The sequence below is a fragment of the Littorina saxatilis genome, linkage group LG1, assembly GCF_037325665.1.
Source record: "Littorina saxatilis isolate snail1 linkage group LG1, US_GU_Lsax_2.0, whole genome shotgun sequence".
Classification (NCBI taxonomy): Eukaryota; Metazoa; Mollusca; class Gastropoda; order Littorinimorpha; family Littorinidae; genus Littorina; species Littorina saxatilis.
The window spans coordinates 69,631,755-69,642,521 of record NC_090245.1 but is presented as its reverse complement, the minus strand read 5'-3'; the positions used below and the strand labels follow the sequence as shown (position 1 = coordinate 69,642,521).

General features: G+C 39.0%; 1 protein-coding gene across 1 annotated transcript in view; it reads right to left on the bottom strand.

The window, feature by feature from the left end:
* The window catches only part of LOC138945828 (gonadotropin-releasing hormone receptor-like), a 168,713-nt gene that overhangs the window by 56,937 nt on the left and 101,009 nt on the right, over positions 1–10,767 (bottom strand). The window lies entirely within an intron of this gene.

Genomic DNA, 10,767 nt, shown 5'->3' with positions numbered 1-10,767 from the left:
AATATGTTATATTTGGATTAAAAACAAGCTCTGAAAATAAAAATATAAAAATTATGAGCAAAATTAAATTTCCGAAATCGATTTAAAAACAATTTTATCTTATTTCTTGTCCGTTCCTGATTCCAAAAACATATAGATATGATATGTTTGGATTAAAAACACGTTCAGAGAGTTAACAAGTCGCGTAAGGCGAAAATACAACATTTAGTCAAGTAGCTGTCGAACTCACAGAATGAAACTGAACGCAATGCAACGCAGCAAGACCGTATACTCGTAGCATCGTCAGTCACCCGCTCACGGCAAAGACAGTGAAATTGACAAGAAGAGCGGGGTAGCAGTTGCGCTCAGAAGGATAGCACGCTTTTCTGTACCTCTCTTTGTTTTAACTTTCTGAGCGTGTTTTTAATCCAAACATATCATATCTATATGTTTTTGGAATCAGGAACCGACAAGGAATAAGATGAAAGTGTTTTTAAATTGATTTCAAAAATTTAATTTTGATAATAATTTTTATATATTTAATTTTCAGAGCTTGTTTTTAATCCAAATATAACATATTTATATGTTTTTGGAATCAGCAAATGATGGCGAATAAGATGAACGTAAATTTGGATCGTTTTAGAAAAAAATTAAAAAATGTACAATTTTCAGATTTTTAATGACCAAAGTCATTAATTAGTTTTTAAGCCATCAAGCTGAAATACAATACCGAAGTCCGGCCTTTGTCGAAAATTGCTTGGCCAAAATTTCAATCAATTTGATTGAAAAATGAGGGCGTGACAGTGCCGCCTCAACTTTTACAAAAAGCCGGATATGACGTCATCAAAGGTATTTATCAAAAAAAGGAAAAAAAACGTTCGGGGATATTATACCCAAAAACTCTCATGTCAAATTTCATAAAGATCGGTCCAGTAGTTTAGTCTGAATCGCTCTACACGCACGCACGCACAGACAGACACACACACACACATACACCACGACCCTCGTTTCGATTCCCCCTCTATGTTAAAACATTTAGTCAAAACTTGACTAAATGTAAAAAGAATAAAGATATAGAAAAGCGGGCTATCCTCCTTAGCGCAACCGCTACCGCGCTTTTCTGTATTGTTAATTTCACTGCCTTTGCCACGAGCGACGGACAGACGATGCAACGAGTGTACGGTCTTGCGGAAAAAATGCAATGCGTTCAGTTTCATTCTGTGAGTTCGACTGAGCTTGACTAAATGTTGTATTTTCGCCTTACGCGACTTGTTCTTTTGTTGTTGTTGGTGCTTGTTTGGTTTTTTGTGTGTGTGTGTGTGTGTGTGCGGTGTCGTTCAAGCATTGACACCTTCAGTAAAAACCAGGGGTGGGACTTTTCCACGAATCCGCGGATTTCCGCGGACACAATTTACGATTTCCGCTGGAGTAATCTATTTTTCCGCGTCCCATTTCATCACAGTATCTACAACTTGTTGACTGAATAATATGGACAGAAGTGAAGATGGAACAGAACACTGGAGGCTTGAGAGTTAAATTGTGCCGACTGAAAACTCCTGATAAGTAATAGTCATGTTGAGCCTCAATGCATTTGATCATACTATTGCCAGTATTGGATTATTGATACATGGTTCATTTCGTAAGTATGCAACATTTCAATGTTACCATTGTTGTGAGAAAGTGGTTTTTGTATGTTTGGTTGTGATTTTTTTAAGGGGGTGGGGGGAGAGGGGGGGGGGGGGGGTTGAGGAGAATGTCTTTTTTACCTGATCCAAACGAGTTGAGTTTTAGTCTCAAAATGCACCAGATTGCACAGATTTTAATGTACCATTTTTAAAATAATCGGCGGGGCATGCCCCCGAACCCCCTAAAAAAAGGGATTTCCTCTTTTTTCATCACAAGAGAGTCCCACCCCTGAAAAACCGCGAATCATGTTTCAAAGTTAAAAAAAACCCACTAATCATGTGAACGGAAGTCTTGTAAATGGAGCCTTGCATTGTCGATTTTTGTGTTCAATTGAAATCTGACAATTTGTCAAGATTTGCCCCCATTCCGGTGCCGGGTTGCACGAATCTGTCAAGACCTCACTCCCTTTTCCCGTTCTCTCTCCCCTCTCTCTCTCTCTCTCTCCCTCCATCTCCCTTCACTCACACACACACACACACACACACACGCACACACACACACACACACACACACACACACACACACGCACACGCACACACGCACACATACACACTCCGGTCATTTAATATATTTTTGCATTTCCTTTCCATCCCAAACAACGCTTCGTTTTGTTGTTTTTGTTGTTGTTTCTTAGTTCTTCAGACAATTGTCAAGCAAAAAATACAAAATCAAATGTGTTTACAAAAAAAAGTAGGAAAAGAAAATAAGTCGCGTAAGGCGAAAATACTACATTTAGTCAAGTAGCTGTCGAACTCACAGAATGAAACTGAACGCAATGCAACGCAGCAAGGCCGTATAGGTCCAATTCATTCTTCTTACTCGGCGTGACGTTATCAAATGGATCGGCTAGCTTTAGCTCTAAGGGGCACAACTCCGCTCATACTCTCTTCGCGCCGCCATATTGGATGCCGTCTTTGTTAGTTTTCTTCATTGCACTCTTGTTCTTTTTGCGTATTTCACCGTGTATGCAGACAAAATGAAGAAACTGTGCATGCATGAGTCCAAAGGGGATCTGCCTTTTTAACACAACAGCACAACATAACAAGTCGCGTAAGGCGAAAATACAATATTTAGTCAAGTAGCTGCCATTTTTCAGCAAGACCGTATACTCGTAGCATCGTCAGTCCACCGCTCATGGGAAAGGCAGTGAAATTGACAAGAAGAGCGGGGTAGTAGTTGCGCTAAGAAGGATAGCACGCTTTTCTGTACCAATCTTTGTTTTAACTTTCTGAGCGTGTTTTTAATCCAAACATATCATATCTATATGTTTTTGGAATCAGGAACCGACAAGGAATAAGATGAAAGTGTTTTTAAATTGATTTCGAACATTTAATTTTGATAATAATTTTTATATATTTAATTTTCAGAGCTTGTTTTTAATCCGAATATAACATATTTATATGTTTTTGGAATCAGCAAATGATGGAGAATAAGATAAACGTAAATTTGGATCGTTTTATAAATTTTATTTTTTTTTACAATTTTCCGATTTTTAATGACCAAAGTCATTAATTAATTTTTAAGCCACCAAGCTGAAATGCAATACCGAACCCCGGGCTTCGTCGAAGAATACTTGACCAAAATTTGAACCAATTTGGTTGAAAAATGAGGGCGTGACAGTGCCGCCTCAACTTTCACGAAAAGCCGGATATGACGTCATCAAAGACATTTATCAAAAAAATGAAAAAAACGTATGGGGATTTCATACCCAGGAACTCTCATGTCAAATTTCATAAAGATCGGTCCAGTAGTTTAGTCTGAATCGCTCTACACGCACGCACGCACACACACACACACACATACACACGCACATACACACCACGACCCTCGTTTCGATTCCCCCTCGATGTTAAAATATTTAGTCAAAACTTGACTAAATATAAAAAACAACAACAAAAAACCCCGGATGATGATAAGTAAGCAACAAACAGCAAGTCAAGTGTACTCAAAAGTAAAGTAGAAAAAAAAAGAAAAAAAGTCACGAGCAATAGAAACATATGATCCAAATGAAACAACAACGGCAAGCAAGCAAAATAACAAACAGTAAGTCATTTGTATTTTACAAAAGATACCGACAACATAGCAAAAGGAAGAAAAGAACTACAACAAAACAGTAACAATAGAAACAGCAACCCTGAAAAGAGACTGCTATAAGATAACCGGTATGTATGATAACATTAGGACGGTTTAATACATCGGAGTAAACCCATTTTGAATCACAACTAGGTTACGATAACGGTGGAACGCTCCACTTGGAATCAGATTTGAAACAAATGTCTGTGTATTTGCTTTTTAAAGGCTTTGACTGATGGAATATGTTTTAATGCTGTTGGAAGTGAATTCCACACTGATGACCCTGAAAATGCAAGACTAGACTTGTACAAATCTAGTCGGGGGCGAGGTGGAATGAATTTACTAGAAGCATGCCTGCTGGTTGGAGAGAGAGAGAGAGAGAGAGAGAGAGAGAGAGAGAGAGAGAGAGAGAGAGAGAGAGAGAGAGAGAAGAGCGAGAGTGAGCGAGAGTGAGAACGAAAGAGAGAGAGACAGCGAGAGAGAGAGAGAGAGAGAGAGAGAGAGAGAGAGAGAGAGAGAGAGAGAGAGAGAGAGAGAGAGAGAGAGAGAGAGAGAGAGAGAGAGAGAGAGAGAGAGAGAGAGAGAGAGAGAGAGAGAGAGAGAGGGCGAGAGCCAGAGCGAGCCAGTTTTTTTACATTTAGTCAAGTTTTGACTAAATGTTTTAACATAGAGGGGGAATCGAGACGAAAGTCGTGGTGTATGTGTGTGTGTGTGTGTGTGTGTGTGTGTGTGTGTGTGTGTGTGCGTGTGTCTGTCTGTCTGTCTGTGCGTGTGTGTGTGTAGAGCGATTCAGACCAAACTACTGGACCGATCTTTATGAAATTTGACATGAGAGTTTCTGGAAATGATATCCCCGGACTTTTGTTTTTCTTTTGTTCGATAAATACCTTTGATGACCTCATATCCGGCTTTTTGTAAAAGTTGAGGCGGCACTGTCACACCCTCAGTTTTCAATCAAATTGATTGAAAGTTTGGCCAAGCAATCTTCGACGAAGGCCGGACTTCGGTATTGCATTTCAGCTTGGTGGCTTAAAAATTAATTGATGACTTTGGTCATTAAAAATCAGAAAATTGTAAAAAAAATAATTTGTTTTTGAAACGATCCACATTTACGTTTATCTTATTCTTCATCATTTTCTGATTCCAAAAACATATAAATATGTTATATTCGGATTAAAAACAAACTCTGAAAATTAAAAATATAAAAACTATTATTAAAATAAAATTTCGGAAATCGATTTAAAAACAATTTCATCTTATTCCTTGTGGGTTCTTGATTCCAAAAACATATAGATATGATATGTTTGGATTAAAAACACGCTCAGAAAGTTAAAACGAAGAGAGGTACAGAAAAGCGTGCTATCCTTCTCAGCGCAACTACTACCCCGCTCTTCTTGTCAATTTCACTGCCTTTGCCACGAGCGGTGGACTGACGATGCTACGAGTATTCGGTCTTGCTGAAAAATTGCATTGCGTTCAGTTTCATTCTGTGAGTTCGACAGTTTGACTAAATGTTGTATTTTCGCCTTGCGCGACTTCTTTTAATTTGTGTGTTCGCACACAGACACATGCTATCAGGTATTCGGTCTTCGATTGATTAGGATACATATCATTATTTAAGAAATTCACCAGAGCGTACGTCAAGACCCCAGGGACAAAAACAATGATGATTAGCTTCGTACCCTATTCTCACAGAAATATTTGCTTGTCCTCACCTCTCCACCACCTCTCATACACAAAATTTAATGTACTCTTCGTAGGTCTCTCTGTCTCTCTGTCTCTCTCTCTTTTTTATCTTTCTGTCTATGTCTGCCCCCCTCCTCCCCTTTATCTCTCTTTTTCTGTCTCATTCTCCTCCTCGCTTTGTTCTCTTTCCCCATATCTCTTTTTCTGTCTCCCTCAGTCTGTCTCCCCCCTCTCTCTCTCTACCTCTGAATCTCTTTCTCTCTTTCCATCCCCCCTCCTCTCTCTCTCTATCTCTCTCTCTCTCTCTCTCTCGCTCTCTCTCTCTTCCCCCTCTCTCGCTCTCTCTCTCTCTCTCTCTTTCTTTCTCTCTCTCTCTCTCTCTCTCTCTCTCTCTCTCTCTCTCTCTCTCTCTCTCTCTCTCTCTCTCTCTCTCTCTGACCACATTTACACTAATAATACCTCCATGGTGTCAAACGTGAAAACTGTACCTTCAAGCATCAGTGACCATTGTTCAATATTTTGTTCTTGGTCGTCCAAGTTACCTAAGCCGGTGCACAAGGGCCATACAACTATTGAATATAGAAGCTTTAAAACGTTTGATGAAACCAAATTCTTCTTTGATCTCATTTTGATAGCACCATTTTCCTCTGTGTTTAATCATGTTGTTGCTGACGAAGCGTTGGGCGCCCTTTTAGATATATATTATCCTATAGTGGATAAGCATGCCCCACTACGTCACCACAGAGTGAAATATCCATCTCTTCCCCCATGGTTGACGGAACAGATTATAGAAGCCATGTCCCTGCGTGATTTTTACAAAGCAAACAACATGAAGTCTGATTTTAAGAAACAAAGGAATAAAGTGACAGAATTAACACGTGAAGCAAAAGCACATTATTTTAATACATTAATCGAGGACAAGAAAGATATTGCAACTGTTTGGCGTGCTGTTAATAACATATTAGGTAAATCTAAACAGAACTCAAATCGGTCTGCCACAACCATCTCCCCTGAAGATTTTAATAACCATATTTTGTCCCTTGCCAATAGGCTAAATGAATCTGCAAAATGCGACAGTCTTGATTCTGACATTGAAGTCTCTTTCTCAAAATTACATGATTTTTGTAATCAGAAATGTAAACCAGACGATTTTTTTACTATTCCAGACATGGCAGTGCATGAGGTAGGGAAGGTGCTAGAAGGCCTTGAGAATAAAAAGTCCATGGGTCCTGATAAGATTCCTTCTTACTTGACCAAACTAGCTCTACCAAATATTGTGGAGCCATTCACCTATGTGTATAATCTCTGCATAAAGCAAAATGTTTGTTAAAAAAAGCAAAAGTAATTCCACTCCATAAAGGCGGAAATTGATCCGACCCAAATAAATTTCCTTATTACCCATTTTATCCAAACCATTGGAAAAACATATTCACAAACATTTGCTCGCGTACATAGAAAGCAGAAACCTTTTCCATCAATTTCAGTCTGGTTTTCGAACAAATCACTCTTGTCACAGCGCCCTTACCACGCTATGCGACACCTGGTTGTCTGCAACAAACCGATCTGAAATCAGTGGTGCTGTGTTTCTCGACTTTTAAAAAACGTTTGATCTTGTTAATCATTCAATTCTATTGAAGAAATTACAGTTGTATGTCAAAAACAGTTCAGTGTGTAACTTCTTTGCTTCCTCTTTACATGACAGATCTCAATATACTGCCCTAAACTGTAAAATATCTACTGAGGAGACTGTGAAATGCGGGGTGCCTCAAGGTTCAGTGCTTGGGCCGATCTTGTTCTGTCTGGATATCAATGATCTGCCACTGCACATTTCTGATAGTAATGTAAGAAGTGATTTTTTTGCTGACGATTCTTCTCTTCATGCAAGTGGAAAGTCTGTTCCAGTAATAGAGTCCTCCCTTCAAACAGCTTTAAACGATGTAAATGACTGGTGTAGTGCTAATGCTATGCTTGTCCATCCAATAAAAACTAAAAGTATGGTAATTGCAACACCAGATTTCTCCACTCAAACTAAATCTTACTATTGGTACGCAATCAATTGAACAAGTTCAACAGCATCGCGTTTTAGGGGTAATTATTGATTGTGAATTCAAGTGGCAGGCACAATTACAGCATATTTGCAAGAAAGTAGCCAAGAACGTTTTCCTCCTGTCCAAGTTAAAGCAATTTACGGACAGAAGGACTCTGGAAATGTTCCACCATGCTCAAGTAATTCCTCACATCAATTATGTTTCGACGCTCTGGGATGGCAGCAGTGATGTCCACTTGAAAAAGTTAGACTCTCTCTATCGTCGCTCGGCCAAACTCATCGTAAAGGATAATGCATCAACAGATATGAAATTAAAAATACTTAACTTTCTTCCACTGGAAAAGCATCTCAAGTTAAACAAAGCCATTTTCATGTAACAATTGTATTACGGTAAAGTGCCTATTTACATTACATCATTATTTAATAAAGCTACCCACAGATATGGGTCGGTCAACTTGATCCCACTGATTCCACAAATTGACCTGTATAAGACCAGTCTTGCTTTTTCGGGTACTTCAGTTCGGAATTCGCTTCCATCATCCTTTAAGCACTTGAAGTCATTAAAAAGTTTTAAAAAATGTGTTAAAAACCACGTAATGTCTGAGTAGTTTAACGCCTTTTGATTTGCCACACTTAGTATTACGTCAAAGATATGCTGTGCATTGTATGTTCTGAACATATTTTTGTTGTACTATTGCTACATGTTCGATTGCCACCAGCTTGTATTTATAATTACCTGCATAGTATGCATTTGATTTTATGAATAACCACATATGTATGTTCTTCATGCCTCATCTTCATCATCATCATAATCATCATCATCATCGTCATCATCATCAGCATCGTCATCTTTATTATCACGTGCTGAAGTTTTCCGACCTCCTTTTGTTGGTTAACTCTTTAACTTTTTAATTTTTAATTTTTTAATTATATAATTGTGTGTCTATGCGTCCCAAGGACAGATTGTAAGAAAAGGCGTAGCCTTAAATCTTAATCCTTGTTTAATAAAGTTCAATTCAATTCAATTCTCTCTCTCCCTTGTCGCACTCTCCCCCCTCTCTTTCTCTTTCCCTTTTACTTCATCACCCCATTAGAGTGTGTAGAGTAGACGGTACACTCTCTGCCCAAACCCCTTTCTGTAATTATCTCTCCATCAGTTTCCATCTTTATATGATTTTTTTTGCCTATTCAGACACAAGTATTAAGACAAACAGATCCATTCCAAGGAGAGTTGATAAGTGCTTACACACCCACCCTTAGGCATTGTTCGAATTAAGTAGCATTCTCACAAAGCCCACAGATGAAATCTTTCTCTCGTTTGTCAAAAGGCTTACAAAGACAGAATCGCCCAGGAGCAGTCGTGATCTTTGTGTAATCGGATCTGGACCGGATGGATTCTATGTCGGGGAGTCTTAATTCTGGTCATTCTGGCCAACGGCCTAAAAGATGCAATCCTCACCATGTAAAAATCAGCCATAGCATCTACGTCCAGGCTTTATTTGTGATACATAGAAAATACTAGATTGCTTGCTGTGCAATACAACAAGTTTCCTTGTTTCGTTGGCAGTCTCTTTGTTTTTGGATTTATGCAATACAACGTTTGAACGAGTTTTTCTTTTTGTGCGTGTTATTCCCTTGAATATTGAAATACTGCGAAAGCGAATGTGAGCCAGGGATCAAAATGGATTGTTCACTTGTGTTAAAACAAATCATGAGTTTGCATGTCTTTAGAAAAATGATTGATACACACACTGCGAAAGTTTTATGTGCGTATAAGCACTGACGCAAATTTGCTAGGCCTATAACCACGCTTGATATTTAGGCGATGATTCTGGTGCCACAGCGATGAAGCCGGGTTTTCCCGTGTAACATGCCCCTAATGGCTTTGCCGTGAGGGCGTAAAACTTACATTTTCTCTCTCTCGCCACAGCGATGCCCAGCCAATCGTGACCGTAGCATGTTTTAAGAGGCACGCAGCGATAACAGCTGTCAGAGCAAAACAGCGTGAACGTTCCATTTTTTTCTCATGTGTTTGCATGACTAGCAAATTAACGCCAGTGGTTACACGCAAATGAAACTCACACAAAATCAATCATTTATCTGTAGACATGCTGAGTCATTCATTTATTTTACACAAGTGAAAAATCCTATGACAAGTTTAACAACATTTTCCGAAACATTGCGTCACATATGATTAAACAACCGTAACGATCCCTACTTTCGCACGAAATATTTCTTGTATATTGGTAACATAATTATTCTGAAAGTTTCAAAGCAATCCACCAAGTCATTGCTAAAATGTAGCGCTTTTTGACATGATACCCATAACAATTGACTCAAAACGTCCCGTTTTTGACCGCTCTTGCGATCGACACCTGCATCAGTAGGAATAGCATAGCACGCGAAATACGCAAGGTAGCAAAACAAAACAATCTGTTCAGGGTAGATAATTGGTTTGAATTTGCAAAGTTGCACAGTTTTGCCTATTGTGATTGTTTGTTGATTTTACAATCGGCCCTTCCGTTTTTGTCTGGTCGATTTTGAGGGTACCCTTACATGAGCGGGGGTCATGTGATCCCTGTAAAATAAATACCTAATCCAAAACGTGATCCTGAAGGTTAAGTGAACGGCCTTACTGGCATATCAAGTTTTATTGAAATGACACGGGAATTAAGGCTTTAATTTGTGTTTGAAATTTGTTGCAATAATTGTTTGGCCAAGTTTAGTTCACATCAAATAAACACCACCCGCATTTCATACAACTTCTACTTTTCTGTGAAGGGCCACCATCAGATTCCAACCTCACAACCCGAATAAGACCCAAAACACCATCCATGTCACAAATTGAGATGACAAGCATAAGGCTTTTATCTCACACTATCGACATAAACAAACAAACAAAGCAAGGACCCTCACCTGAAACTTCTAGAGATTTGTGTAAAATCACCAGCACAGGGCCTTTATCTAACACTATCGACATAAACAAACAAACAAAGCGAGGACCCTAACCTGAAACTTCTCGAGATTTGTGTAAAACACCAGCATAAGGCCTCTATCTAACACCATCGACATTAACAAACAAACAAAGCGAGAACCCTAACCTGAAACTTCTCGAGATTTGTGTGAAACACCAGCATGAGGCCTCTATCTAACAACATCGACATAAACAAACAAACACACAAACAAACAAAGCAAGGACCCTCACCTGAAACTTCTAGAGATTTGTGTGAAACACCAGCATAAGGCCTCTATCTAACACCATCGACATTAACAAACAAACAAAGCGAGGACCCTCA